The sequence below is a fragment of the Salmo trutta genome, chromosome 15, assembly GCF_901001165.1.
Source record: "Salmo trutta chromosome 15, fSalTru1.1, whole genome shotgun sequence".
NCBI classification, from domain to species: domain Eukaryota; kingdom Metazoa; phylum Chordata; class Actinopteri; order Salmoniformes; family Salmonidae; genus Salmo; species Salmo trutta.
The window spans coordinates 52,629,442-52,643,154 of NC_042971.1; the positions used below are offsets into that span (position 1 = coordinate 52,629,442).

At 47.7% G+C, this 13,713-nt stretch overlaps 1 protein-coding gene across 2 annotated transcripts in view; it reads left to right on the forward strand.

Annotated features, from left to right (window-relative positions):
• LOC115149323 (A disintegrin and metalloproteinase with thrombospondin motifs 6-like) overlaps positions 1-13,713 on the forward strand; it is a 163,718-nt gene that overhangs the window by 52,226 nt on the left and 97,779 nt on the right. The window lies entirely within an intron of this gene.

Consider the following 13,713-nt stretch of genomic DNA (forward strand, 5'->3'; position numbering starts at 1 on the left):
TACCCAGCCAGAAATAATCAGACACCCATTTTTCAAGCTAGCATATAATGTCACATAAACCCGAACCACAGCTAAATGCAGCACTAACCTTTGATGATCTTCATCAGATGACAATCCTAGGACATTATGTTATACAATACATGCATGTTTTGTTCAATCAAGTTCATATTTATATCAAAAACCAGCTTTTTACATTAGCATGTGACGTTCAGAACTAGCATACCCACCGCAAACTTCCGGTGAATTTACTAAATTACTCACGATAAACGTTCACAAAAAACATAACAATTATTTAAAGAATTATAGATACAGAACTCCTTTATGCAATCGCTACGTCAGATTTTAAAATAGCTTTTCGGTGAAAGCACATTTTGCAATATTCTGAGTAGATAGCCCAGCCATCACGGGCTAGCTATTTAGACACCCACCAAGTTTAGCCCTCACCAAAGTCAGATTTACTATAAGAAAAATTGGATTACCTTTGCTGTTCTTCGTCAGAATGCACTCCCAGGACTTCTACTTCAATAACAAATGTTGGTTTGGTTCAAAATAATCCATAGTTATGTTCAAATATCCTCTGTTTTGTTCGTGCGTTCAAGACACTATCCGAAGGGTGACGAAGGGTGACGCGCCCGACTCGTTTCGTGACAAAAAAATTCAAAATATTCCATTACCGTACTTCGAAGCATGTCAACCTCTGTTTAAAATCAATTTTTATGCTATTTTTCTTGTAAAAAAGCGATAATATTCCGACCGGGAAAACCTGTTTACGTTCAAAGACAGAGAAAATAAAAACATGGTGTCGCCTCGTGCACGCGCCTCAGTCTCATTGTCCTCTGATCGACCACTTACCAAATGCGCTAATGTTTTTCAGCCAGGGGCTGCAAAGACATCATTCAGCTTTTTGCCGCCTTCTGAGAGCCTATGGGAGCGTTAGAAAATGTCATGTTTCAGCAGAGATCCCCTGTTTTGGATAGAGATGATCAACAAGGCCAAGAAATGGTCAGAGAGGGCGCTTCCTGTTTGGAATCTTCTCAGGTTTTGGCCTGCCAAATGAGTTCTGTTATACTCACCGACACCATTCAAACAGTTTTAGAAACTTTAGGGTGTTTTCTATCCAAAGCCAATAATTATATGCATATTCTAGTTACTGGGCAGGAGTAGTAACCAGATTAAATTGGGTACGTTTTTTATCCGGCTGTGAAAATACTGCCCCCTACCCTAGAGAGGTTAAACAGATTTAATTTTATACACTGCCATTCAAAAGTTTGGGGTCACAGAAATGTCCTTGTTTTTGAAAGAAAATACAATTTTCTTTCAAAACTGATCAGAAATACAGTGTAGACATTGTTAATGTTGTAAATTACTATTGTAGCTGGAAACAGCTGATTTTGAAAACTGTTGTCCTGATTAAAGATGCATTAAAACTGGCCTTCTTTAGACTAGTTGAGTATCTGGAGCATCAGCATTTGTGGGTTTGATTACAGGCTCAAAATAGCCAGAAACTAAAAACTTTCTTCTGAAACTCATCAGTCTATTCTTGTTCTGAGAAAAGGAAGGCTATTCCATGCGAGAAATTACCAAGAAACTGAAGATCTCGTTCAACGCTGTGTACTACTTCCTTCACAGAACAGCGCAAACTGGCTCTAACCAGAATAGAAATAGGAGTGGGAGGCCCCGGTGCACAACTGAGCAAGAGGACAAGTACATTAGAGCGTCTAGTTTGAGAAACAGACGCCTCACAAGTCCTCAACTGGCAGCTTCATTAAATAGTACCCACAAAACACCAGTCTCAACGTCAACAGTGAAGGGGCGACTCCGGGATGCTGGCCTTCTAGGCAGAGTTGCAAAGAAAAAGCCATATCTCAGACTGGCCAATAAAAAGAAAAGATTAAGATGGGCAAAAGGACACAGACACTGGACAGAGGAACTCTGCCTAGAAGACCAGCATCCCGGAGTCGCCTCTTCACTGTTGACGTTGAGACATTTCTAAGTAACCCCAAACCTTTGAACGGTAGTGTATATAATAATACACATATATATTACTACACAGAGAATGTGACTCGCTATTTCGTAACACCCGCAGTATCATCTGCCAATAAAATTGTATTTTATTTTATTTGGAACTATTACTAAAGAATAACCAGATCTTTGGGTTGGTTTGGTTTGGGTTGGTGTGTGTTGGTTTGGTTTGGGTTGGTTGGTGTGTGTTGGTTTGGTTTGGTGTGTGTTGGTTTGGTTTGGTTTGGGTTGCTGTGGTTTGGTTGGTTTGGTTTGGGTTGCTGTGGTTTGGTTGGTTTGGTTTGGGTTGCTGTGGTTTGGTTGGTTTGGTTTGGGTTGCTGTGTGTGTTGGTTTGGTTTGGGTTGCTGTGGTTTGGTTGGTTTGGGTTGGGTTGGTGTGTGTTGGTTTGGTTTGGGTTGGTGTGTGTTGGTTTGGGTTGGGTTGGTGTGTGTTGGTTGGTTTGGGTTGGTGTGTGTTGGTTGGTTTGGGTTGGTGTGTGTTGGTTTGGGTTGGGTTGGTGTGTGTTGGTTTGGTTTGGGTTGGTGTGTGTTGGTTTGGGTTGGGTTGGTGTGGTTTGGGTTGGGTTGGTGTGGTTTGGGTTGGGTTGGGTTGGTTTGGGTTGGTGTGTGTTGGTTTGGGTTGGGTTGGTGTGTGTTGGTTGGTTTGGGTTGGTGTGTGTTGGTTGGTTTGGGTTGGTGTGTGTTGGTTTGGGTTGGGTTGGTGTGTGTTGGTTTGGTTTGGGTTGGTGTGTGTTGGTTTGGGTTGGGTTGGTGTGGTTTGGGTTGGGTTGGGTTGGTGTGGTTTGGGTTGGGTTGTGTTGGTTTGGGTTGGTGTGTGTTGGTTTGGGTTGGGTTGGTGTGTGTTGGTTTGGGTTGGTGTGTGTTGGTTTGGTTTGGGTTGGTGTGTGTTGGTTTGGGTTGGGTTGGTGTGTGTTGGTTTGGGTTGGGTTGGTGTGTGTTGGTTTGGTTTGGGTTGGTGTGTGTTGGTTTGGGTTGGGTTGGTGTGTGTTGGGTTGGTGTGTGTTGGTTTGGGTTGGTGTGTGTTGGTTTGGGTTGGGTTGGTGTGTGTTGGTTTGGGTTGGGTTGGTGTGTGTTGGTTTGGGTTGGGTTGGTGTGTGTTGGTTTGGGTTGGGTTGGTGTGTGTTTGGTTTGGGTTGGGTTGGTGTGTGTTGGTTTGGGTTGGGTTGGTGTGTGTTGGTTTGGGTTGGGTTGGTGTGTGTTGGTTTGGTTTGGGTTGGTGTGTGTTGGTTTGGGTTGGGTTGGTGTGTGTTGGTTTGGGTTGGGTTGGTGTGTGTTGGTTTGGGTTGGGTTGGTGTGTGTTGGTTTGGTTTGAGTTGGTGTGTGTTGGTTTGGTTTGGGTTGGTGTGTGTTGATTTGGGTTGGGTTGGTGTGTGTTGGCTTGGGTTGGGTTGGTGTGTGCTGGTTTGGTTTGGGTTGGTGTGTGTTGGTTTGGGTTGGTGTGTGTTGGTTTGGGTTGGTGTGTGTTGGTTTGGGTTGGGTTGGTGTGTGTTGGTTTGGGTTGGGTTGGTGTGGGTTGGTTTGGGTTGGGTTGGTGTGTGTTGGTTTGGTTTGGGTTGGTGTGTGTTGGTTTGGGTTGGGTTGGTACAGTTGAAGTCGGAAGTTTACATCAAATCAAATCAAAGTTTATTTGTCACGTGCGCTGAATACAACAGGTGTAGACCTTACAGTGAAATGCTTACTTACTGGCTCTAACCAATAGTGCAAAAAAGGTATTAGGTGAACAATAGGTAAGTAAAGAAATAAAGCAACAGTAAAAGACAGGCTATATACAGTAGCGATGCTATAAAAGTAGCGAGGCTACATACAGACACCGGTTAGTCAGGCTGATTGAGGTAGTATGTACATGTAGATATGGTTAAAGTGACTATGTATATATGATGAACAGAGAGTAGCAGTAGCGTGAAAGAGGGGTTGGCGGGTGGTGGGTGGCGGGTGGCGGGACACAATGCAGATAGCCCGGTTAGCCAATGTGCGGGAGCACTGGTTGGTCGGCCCAATTGAGGTAGTATGTACATGAATGTATAGTTAAAGTGACTATGCATATATGATAAACAGAGAGTAGCAGCAGCATAAAAGAGGGGTGGGGGTGGCACACAATGCAAATAGTCTGGGTAGGCATTTGATTACATGTTCAGGAGTCTTATGGCTTGGGGGTAAAAATTGTTGAGAAGCCTTTTTGTCCTAGACTTGGCACTCCGGTACCGTTTGCCATGCGGTAGTAGAGAGAACAGTCTATGACTGGGTTGGCTGGGGTCTTTGACAATTTTTAGGGCCTTCCTCTGACACCGCCTGGTGTAGAGGTCCTGGATGGCAGGCAGCTTAGCCCCAGTGATTTACTAGGCCGTACGCACTACCCTCTGTAGTGCCTTGCGGTGAGAGGCCGAGCAATTGCCATACCAGGCAGTGATGCAACCAATCAGGATGTTGCAGCTGTAGAACCTTTTGAGGATCTCAGGACCCATGCCAAATCTTTTTAGTTTCCTGAGGGGGAATAGGCTTTGTCGTGCCCTCTTCACGACTGTCTTGGTGTGTTTGGAACATTCTAGTTTGTTGTTGATGTGGACACCACGGAACCTGAAGCTCTAAACCTGCTCCACTACAGCTCCGTCGATGAGAATGGGGGCGTGCTCGGTCCTCCTTTTCCTGTAGTCCACAATAATCTCCTTAGTCTTGGTTACGTTGAGGGATAGGTTGTTATTCTAGCACCTCCCGGCCAGGTCTCTGACTTCCTCCCTATAGGCTGTCTCGTCGTTGTCGGTGATCAGGCCTACCACTGTTGTGTCGTCTGCAAACTTAATGATGGTGTTAGAGTCATGCCTGGCCATGCAGTTGTGGGTGAACAGGGAGTACAGGAGGGGACTGAGTACGCACCCCTGGGGAGCTCCAGTGTTGAGGATCAGCGTGGCAGATATGTTGCTACCTACCCTCACCACCTGGGGGCGGCCCGTCAGGAAGTCCAGGATCCAGTTGCAGAGGGAGGTGTTTAGTCCCAGGATCCTTAGCTTAGTGATGAGCTTTGAGGTTAAATACACCTTAGCCAAATAAGTTTAAACTCAGTTTTTCACAATTCACAAATCCCTGTCTTAGGTCAGTTAGTATCACCATTGTATTTTAAGAATGTGAAATGTCAGAATAATAGTAGAGAGAATGATTTATTTCAGCTTTTATTTCTTTCATCACATTCCCAGTGGGTTTACATAAACTCAATTAGTATTTGGTGGCATTGCCTTGAAATTGTTGAACTTGGGTCAAACGTTTCAGGTAGCCTTCCACAAGCTTTCCACAATAAGTTTGGTGAATTTTGGCCCATTCCACATGACAGAGCTGGTGTAACTGAGTCAGGTTTGTAGGCCTCCTTGCTTGCACACGTTTCTTCAGTTCTGCCCACAATTTTTTTTTATAGGATTGAGGTCAGGGCTTTGTGATGGCCACTCCAATACCTTGACTTTGTTCTCCGTTAGCCATTTTTCCACAACTTTGGAAGTATGCTTGGGGTCATTGTCCATTTGGAAGACCCATTTGCGACCAAGCTTTAACTTCCTGACTGATGTCTTGAGATGTTGCTTCAATATACCCACATAATTTTCCATCCTCATGATGCCATCTATTTTGTGAAGTGCACCAGTCCCTCCTGCAGCAAAGCACCCCCACAACATGATGCTGCCACCCACATGCTTCACGGTTGGGATGGTGTTCTTCGGCATGCATGCGTCCCCCTTTTTCCTCCAAACATAACAACACTCATTATGGCCAAACAGTTCTATTTTTGTTTCATCAGACCAGAGGATATTTCTCCAAAAAGTACGATCTTTGTTCCCATGTGCAGTTGCAAACCGTAGTCTGGCTTTTTTATGAAGGTTTTGGAGCAGTAGCTTCTTCCTTGCTGAGCGGCCTTTCAGATTAAGTCGATATACGACTTGTTTTACTGTGGATATAGATACTTTTGCACCTGTTTCCTCCAGCATCTTCACAAGGTCCTTTGCTGTTGTTCTGGGATTGATTTACACTTTTCGCGCCAAAGTACATTCATCTCTAGGAGACAGAACTCGTCTCCTTCCTGAGCAGTATGATGGCTGCGTGGTCTCATGGTGTTTATACTTGCGTACTATTGTTTGTACAGATGAACGTGATACCTCCAGGCGTTTGGAAATTGCTCCCAAGGATGAACCAGACTTGTGGAAGTCTACAATTATTTTTCTGACATCTTGGCTGATTTCTGTTGATTTTCCCATGATGTCAGGCAAAGAGGCACTGAGTTTGAAGGTAGGCCTTGAAATACATCCACAGGTACACCTCCAATTGACTCAAATTATGTCAATTAGCCTATCAGAAGCTTCTAAAGCCATCATTTTCTGGAATTTTCCAAGCTGTTTAAAGGCACAGTCAACTTAGTGTATGTAAACTTCTGACCCACTGGAATTGTGATACATTGAATTATAAGTGAAATAATCTGTCTGTAAACAATTGTTGGAAAAATTACTTGTGACATTGTAATTGGTGCGTACTGGCGGCAGAGAAGTCAGCTTCCAGCAGGGCAGGCGGAGGGGGAGGTTTCGGGTCGAGAGCCAGACCCGGTCCCCCGGTGCGAACACCGGGGCCTCACTGTGGTGACGGTCTGCGTTCTCTTTTTGGCACAGCACGGTCCGCTGAAGGTGAACACGGGCAGCCTCCCATGTCTCCTCCACGTGCCTGAACCAGTCGTCCACCGCAGGAGCCTCGGTCTGACTCTGATGCCAAGGCGCCAGAACCGGCTGGTACCCCAGTACACACTGGAAGGGAGAGAGGTTAGTGGAGGAGTGGCAAAGTGAGTTCTGGGCCATATCGGCCCAGGACACGAACGCCGCCCACTCCCCCGGCCGGTCCTGGCAATAGGACACCTGCCCACATCCTGGTTTACTCTCTCCACCTGCCCATTACTCTCAGGGTGAAACCCTGAATTAAGGCTGATCGAGACCCCCAGACGTTCCATGAACGCCTTCCAGACCCTAGACATGAACTTGGGACCTCGATCAGACACTATATCCTCAGGCACCCTGTAGTGCCGGAAGACGTGCGTAAACAAGGCCTCCGCAGTCTGTAGGGCCGTAGGGAGACCGGGCAGAGGGAGGAGACGACAGGACTTAGAGAACCGATCCACAACGACCAGGATCGCGGTGTTACCCTGTGAGGGGGGGAAGATCAGTAAGAAAATCCACCGACAGGTGCGACCAAGGCCGTTGTGAAACGGGTAAGGGGTGTAGCTTCCCTCTGGACAGGTACCTAGGAGCCTTACACTGGGCGCACACCGAGCAGGAGGAAACATAAACCCTCACGTCCTTAGCCAAGGTAGGCCACCAGTACCTCCTGCTCAAACAGCGCACTGTCCGACCGATCCCAAGATGACCAGAGGAGGGTGACGTGTGGGCCCAATAGATCAACCAGTCACGAACAGCAGACGGGACGTACAGACGCCCAGCGGGACACAACGGTACGTACAGACACCCAGCGTAACGCGTGCTCAATGTCCGCATCCAGCTCCCACACTACCGGCGCCACCAGGCAGGAGGCAGGGAGTATGGGAGTGGGATCCATGGGCCGCTCCTCTGTGTCATACAGCCGGGACAATGTGTCTGCCTTCGTGTTCTGGGAGCCTGGTCTGTAGGAAAGGGTGAACACAAAACGGGTGAAAAACATGGCCCACCTTGCCTGGCGATGGTTCAATCTCCTCGCTGCCCGGATATACTCCAGATTGAGGTGGTCAGTCCAGATGAGAAAAGGGTGTTTAGCCCCCTCAAGCCAATATCTCCACGCCTTGAAGGCCTTGACGACAGCCAACAACTCCCAGTCCCCCACGTCAAAGTTTCGCTCCGCCGAGCTGAGCTTCTTCGAGAAGAAGGCACAGGGGCGGAGCTTTGGTGGTGTACCCGAGCGCTGAGAGAGCACAGCTCCTATCCCAGCCTTGGACGCGTCCACCTCCACTATGAACGCCAAAGAGGGATCTGGATGGGCTAGCACGGGAGCAGAGGTAAACAGAGCCCTCAGGTGACCAAAAGCCCTGTCCGCCTCAGCCGACCACTGCAAATGCACCGGGCCCCCCTTCAGCAGTGAGGTAATGGGAGCCGCTACCTGACCAAAACCCCGGATAAACCTCCGGTAGTAGTTGGCAAACCCTAAGAACCACTGCACCTCCTTTACCGTGGTGGGAGTCGCCAATTACGCACGGCTGAAATGCGGTCACTCTCCATCTCCACCCCTGAAGTGGAGATGCGGTACCCTAGGAAGGAGACAGACTGCTGGAAGAACAGACATTTCTCACCCTTGACGTACAAGTCATGCTCCAACAGGCGACCAAGCACCCTGCGCACCAGGGACACATGCTCGGCGCGTGTAGCAGAGTATATCAGAATGTCATCGATATACACCACTACACCCTGCCCGTGCAGATCCCTGAAAATCTTTTCTACAAAGGCTTGGAAGACTGATGGCGCATTAATCAACCCGTATGGCATGACGAGGTACTCATAGTGCCCTGAGGTGGTACTGAAAGCCGTCTTCCACTCGTCTCCCTCTCGGATACGCGCCAGGTTGTAAGCGCTGCTGAGATCTATTTTGGTGAAGAAGCGCGCCCCATGCATTGACTCAATTGCTGTGGCTATGAGCAGTAGCGGGTAACTATACCTCACAGTGATCTGGTTCAGACCTCGATAGTCAATACACGGGCGCAGTCCTCCTTCCTTCTTCTTCACAAAAAATAAACTCGAGGAGGCGGGTGAAGTGGAGGACCAAATGTACCCCTGACGCAGGGATTCGGAGACATATGTTTCCATAGCCGCCGTCTCCGCCTGTGACAGGGGATACATGTGACTCCTTGGAAGTGCAGCGTCTACCAGGAGATTTATCGCACAATCACCCCGTCGATGGGGTGGTAATTGAGTTGCCTTCTTTTTGGAGAAGGTCGGGAGCCAAATCAGCATATTCGGGGGGAATGCGCACGGTGGAGACCTGGTGTGGACTTTCCACCGTAGAGAGCCCTCCGTTGCCAAGAAACAGTGGGGTCATGACAAGCTAACCAGGGTAGGCCTAGCACCACGGGAAACGCAGGAGAGTCAATAAGGCAGAGACTAATTCTCTCCTTGTGACCCCCCTGCGTCACCATGCCCAGAGGAGCGGTGGCCTCCCTGATCAACCCTGACCCTAATAGTCGACTATCTAAGGCGTGAACGGGGAAGGGCACAGCCACGGGAACAATGGGGATCCCTAAACTATGGTCGAACGATCTATCTATAAAATTCCCAGCCGCGCCTGAATCGACGAGCGCCTTATGCTGGGAATGCGGGGAAAACTCAGGGAAAGTGACATACAAAACCATATGTGCAACAGAGGGCTCTGGGTGAGAATGGTGCCGGCTCACCTGGGGTGACACCAGAATGCCCTGCCTGCTGCCTCGATACCCAGAGGAACCAACCCGGCACCGACTGGCAGTGTGACCTCTGCGGCCACAGATGGTGCACGAGCTGGAACCCCCTCCAGTCTCCCTGCGGGGGGATGGAACCAACAGACCCCGATCTGAACGTCCGCGGGTAGCCAGCAGATTATCCAGCCGGATGGATAGTTCCACCAGCTGGTCGAATGTGAGGGTGGTGTCTCTGCAGGCCAACTCCCGACGAACGTCCTCGCGCAGACTGCAGCGATAATGGTTGATCAGGGCCCTGTCCCGCGCCAGCACCATCCCGCGCCAGCACCCAGGGTGCGAAACTCCAGGGCAAAGTCCTGGGCGCTCCTCGTCCCCTGCCTCAGATGGAAGAGGCGTTCACCCGCAGCTCTACCCTCGGGCGGGCGGTCGAAGACTGCCCGGAAGCGGCAGGTGAACTCCTTTAACTGGTCCAACGCCGCATCTCCCTCTCTCCACACGGCGTTGGCCCACTCCAGGGCTTTCCCGGTGAGGCACGAGACGAGGGCGGACAGACACCCTCTTACGGCCCGAAGGAGCCGGGTGGACGGTTGCCAGGTATAAGTCTAGCTGCAACAGGAACCCCTGGCAGTTCATCGTATTCCTGGGGAAGGGAGAGATGAATCCCACTAGGACCAGGAGAAGGAGGGGCGCGTAGTGAAGACCCCGGTTGTGCTGGTGGAGGCGCTGGAGAACTCCCTGTCTCTCCCAGCGGTCCATTGTCTGGACAACGCGGTCCATGGCGGTGCCAAGATGGTGGAGCATTGTTGCGTGCTCCCGGACGCGCTCCTCCACCCCTATACCCGGGGTACCTGCTCCTGCTGACTCCATAAGTTTGGTCCAGAATTCTGTAAGGGGTGCGTTCTGGCGGCAGAGAAGTCAGGCGCAGGAGAGCAAAAACTGATTTACAACGGCGCAGTTTAATAATAAAAAACACCGTTACTGTTGCCACAAAGTTGGAAGCACAGAAGCATCTAGAATATCATTGCATGCTATAGCTTTAAGATTTCCCTTCACTGGAACTAAGGGGACTAGCCCGAAACATGAAAAACAGCCCCAGACCATTTTTCCTCCTCCATCAAACTTTACAGTTGTCACTATGCATTCGGGCAGATAGCGTTCTCCTGGCATCCGGCAAACCCAGATTTGTCCATCGGACTAGCAGATGGTGAAGCGTGATTCATCACTCTAGAGAACGCGTTTCCACTGCTCCAGAGTCCAATGGTGGCGAGCTTTACACCACTTCAGTCGACACTTGGTATTGTGCATGGTGATCTTAGGCTTGTGTGCAGCTGCTCGGCCATGGAAACCCATTTCATGAAGCTCCCGACGAACAGTTATTGTGCTGTGGTTGTTTCCAGAGGCAGTTTGGAACTCAGTAGTGAGTGTTGCAACCGAGGACAGACGATTTTTAAGCACTTCAGCACTCGGCGGTCCCGTTCTGTGAGCTTGTGTGGCCATCCATTTCGCGGCTGAGCTGTTGTTGCTCCTAGATGTTTCCACTTCACAATAATAGCACTTACAGTTGACCGGGGCAGCTCTAGCAGGGCAGAAATTTGACGAACTGACTTGTTGTTATGACGGTGCCAAGTTGAAAGTCACTGAGCTCTTCAGTAAGGCCATTCTACTACCAATGTTTGTCTATGGACATTGCATGGCTGTGTGCTCGATTTTATACACCTGTCAGCAATGGGTGTGGCTGAAATAGCCAAATCTATTCATTTGAAAGGGTGTCCATATACTTTTTAATATACAGTGTATTCGGAAAGTATTCAGACCCCTTCCCTTTTTCCACATTTTGCTACGTTACAGCCTTATTCTAAAATAGATTAAATAAAACATTTCCTCATCAATCTACACACAATACCCCATAATGACAAAGCCAAAACAGGTTTATAGAAAGTTATGAAAATGTATTAAAAATAAAAACAGAAATACCTTATTTACATAAGTATTCAGACCCTTTGCTATGAGACTCAAATTGAGCTCAGGTGCATCCTGTTTCCATTGATCATCCTTGAGATATTTCTACAACTTGATTGAAGACCACCTGAGGTAAATTCAATTGATTGGACATGATTTGGAAAGGCACACACCTGTCTATATAAGGTCCCACAGTTGGCAGTGCATGTCAGAGCAAAAACCAAGCCATGAGATCGAAGGAATTGTCCGTAGAGCTCAGAGACAGGATTGTGTTCAGGCACAGATCTGGGGAAGGGTGCCAAAACATTTCTGCAGCATTGAGGGTCCCCAAAGTACAGAGAGATCTTTGATGAAAACCTGGTCCAGAGCTCTCAGGACCTCGACTGAGGCGCATGTTCACCTTCCAACAGGACAACGACCCTAAGCACACAGCCAAGACAACGCAGGAGTGGCTTCGGGACACGTCTCTGAATGTCCTTGAGTGGCCCAGCCAGAGCCCAGACTTGAACCCGATGGAACATCTCTGGAGAGACCTGATAATAGCTGTGCATCAACACTCCCCTGACAGAACTTGAGAGGTTCTGCAGAGAAGAATGGGAGAAACTCCCCAAATACACGAGTGCCAAGCTTGTAGCATCATACCCAAGAAGACTCAAGGCTGTAATCGCTGCCAAAGGTGCTTCAACAAAGTACTGAGTAAAGGGTCTGAATACTTCTGTAAATGTGATTTTTCAGTTTTTATTTATAATAACTTTGCAAAAAATTCTAAAAACCTGTTTTTGCTTTGTCATTATTGGGTATTGTGTGTAGATTGACGAGGAAAAAAACAATTGAATACGTTTTAGAATAAGGCTGTATTGTAACAAAATGTGGAAAAAGTCAAGGAGTCTGAATACTTTCCGAATGCAATGTATGCTGTGTTTGCTCATGCCAATGACAGTGTCCACGTACCTCCTGAATATAAAGTTCAATAATGATGATGTATTGGTCTACGTATCCACTCCCTGGGGTTCACCGAGATGGCCATTTCCTTTATAATGTCTCGTGTCTGCTTCTGTTTTGGGGCAGTTGTAAAAATGGTCTCAGCAAGGAGCGGATGTATAAAAAAAACTAAGCCAGGACGACTGATTTATTTCCAGAGTAGGGTTAAATGTCATAAACGCCAGCGTTAGAAAAACAGGCCGGGCTATGGGATGTGGTGGGTTGTTATATACATTACAACTGATCTGTGCTTTTGGACGGTCAGGGAAACTAAGCTTCGGCTTCCTGCCGTAACGCAAGCTTTTCTTTCGTTTAGATATTCAGACAGATACAGTTTTTGGGTTACATACATTTTTTGTTAAACAGATTTATATGCAGCCAGGCCAGTGCTACGTCAAGTTGGGCAGCAGAAACCAGAAAGCAGAAACCTTTCTTTCTGTCAGGAGGTTCACACTAGAGAGCTGCTCTGATCAGACAGATGCTGAGAGAGAGAGCAGTATTTGTGTTTACGGGGAGGGTGGACGAGTAGGGGTTGAACCAGGCCTGGGCGGTGTACTGTATATTCTATAATGGTATTTGAATGTTTGGTTTGTTAAATGTGATACGCCGTGTGTAACGTCCATTTTTATAGTTTACTCTGCTACTTGAGTCATCCCTCCCATCTCTCTCCATGCCGCTTTCCACACAGACCTAGTCCCACCCCCTGTCACTCAAGGATTCCATTTGTTGTTGCACAACCACGAGACACTTTCGTTCAGTCTGCATGGTCAATGCAGCACATGCAACAATGTTGATGACAACGATGTCGTTTCCACTTTGATCTTAATATAAATCCACAAGCGTTTTATAATTAGTTTGTGTTTCTTACATCTGCAAACAGCTAGTTTGTATTTTCTTAGCAAGTTAAGCTAAATCGTGTTAGCCACTAATGCTAATCGCTAGTTAGCTGGCTAATAAAAGTACTGAGTCAGAGCAAACGTAGCTAGCTAATACAGCCTGATACAAGTGCTGGTGGAGGCCTAAATCAGCATGTTGTTTGTGCAACAGTATCTTCTAAATCAAAGAGGAATAGGTGAAGCATGAATATGTTGGCAACATGAATAAAGATTTAATGTAGCCAAAGATTATAGGGTGCCCTAGGAAACACTGAACATCACTTTGGTTCCTACCCTGTCACAATAACTCCTCCATGGCATTTTCATTTGTTGTCATGTCAAACAACACTGTATTCAAAGTGCCCATTATTATTTATATGCTAACTATATAATTAGAATAAACATTCTATTTCCATGATTCCAAAACTTCACCCAAGTGTTTTGCTCTAAATCGCAATTGCAACATTTGGTTAAAAATAAGGC